Source organism: Physeter macrocephalus, chromosome 10, assembly GCF_002837175.3.
Source record: "Physeter macrocephalus isolate SW-GA chromosome 10, ASM283717v5, whole genome shotgun sequence".
Classification (NCBI taxonomy): Eukaryota; Metazoa; Chordata; class Mammalia; order Artiodactyla; family Physeteridae; genus Physeter; species Physeter macrocephalus.
The window spans coordinates 39,920,996-39,922,394 of record NC_041223.1 but is presented as its reverse complement, the minus strand read 5'-3'; positions in this window follow the sequence as shown (position 1 = coordinate 39,922,394).

The window sequence follows — 1,399 nt, the reverse complement described above, 5'->3', positions numbered from 1 at the left end:
AAAAAAAAAAAAAAAAAAAAAAAAAAAAAGGTACAAGTTTAAGAAAAACAAAAGTAGTCAGGCTTCATATTAAATTCGTATAGCATAGTCCATAACTGATTTTTTCCTCCATAATAAGCATGAATAATGAAAGATCTTTCTAAACATTAGTTATAGATATCTCATAGTCATGCACTACTCCTTCTTGAGTGTTTGTTATTGCAGAGTAATATAGAACCGACATTCTGGACTTCATGGCATTGCACCTTTTGGAGCCTACCTCATACTTACTGCTGAGCTGCTGTAGTTCCTGCTCCCTGATAATTAACACTGTGGAAACTCTTCTTTTAAGAGGTGGAGATCTTCCCTTTCTTACTATCTATGTATAGACTGGGAAGAAATTAGTTCAGTATCTCATTCAGGTGCTGGCAATTTAAGGAAGCATATGGAGTATATAGAGTTCCTGTTGTAGATTACCAATGATGACCTATGGGACAATTTCCACTGCTGCCTTGGCTGGTTGCTGCTGCCATGCTCCTCTCTATATTGTCTAGTGGTCATCCGCAGAAAATTCCTTCCCCACTAATTGTTACTGGAGATGCCTGTGCCCAGAAGCCAGCGGTCTGTACCTTTCACCCTCTCCTGTAATTCCTCACCCATATCCATAAGGAAATGGTTTAGTATCTTCCACAACACTTTAAAAGTTTCTAGTTTAGGGCGTCCCTGGTGGCGCAGTGGTTGAGAGTCCGCCTGCCGATGCAGGGGACGCGGGTTCGTGCCCCGGTCCGGGAGCATCCCGCGTGCCGTGGAGCGGCTCGGCCCGTGAGCCATGGCCGCTGAGCCTGCGCGTCCTGAGCCTGTGCTCCGCAACGGGAGAGGCCACAACAGTGAGGGGCCCGCGTACCACAAAAAAAAAAAAAAAAAAAAAAAAATCCTTGCAGCCTTGAAGAATTTAAAAACTTTTCCTCTTAGCTTTTAGAAATATTAAGCCAATTTAAAGATTCACAGTGTTCAAATCATCCGCTATTTCAGAAGGTATCAGCCTTGACTTAGAAAATTGGGATTAAAGAGATGTGGAGAAGGAAGCAAGTCTTTCAGAAAGTATGGTTGCTTAATTCCTGAGATGCTTTCAAGTCATTGAGGAGAGAAGCAAAAAAACAAACAACTGAAAAAATAAAACATGATTGTGAATGTTATGTAAGTGAATAAAAAGTAAAACACTTTACCCATAGTGTGATTACAAATAATTCCATATTATAGGTACATCTTGTCATTTGCTGTTCCTAAAACTCACAATTTTTAAATTGGTATTTACTTAAAAGTAAAAATAAAAATTTTCTATTGCATTTACTGCCTCTTCCAAAAATTCCTGCAGCCAATGTTAATCGCAAATGGATTGATTGATTCTTTAAGAGCTCTT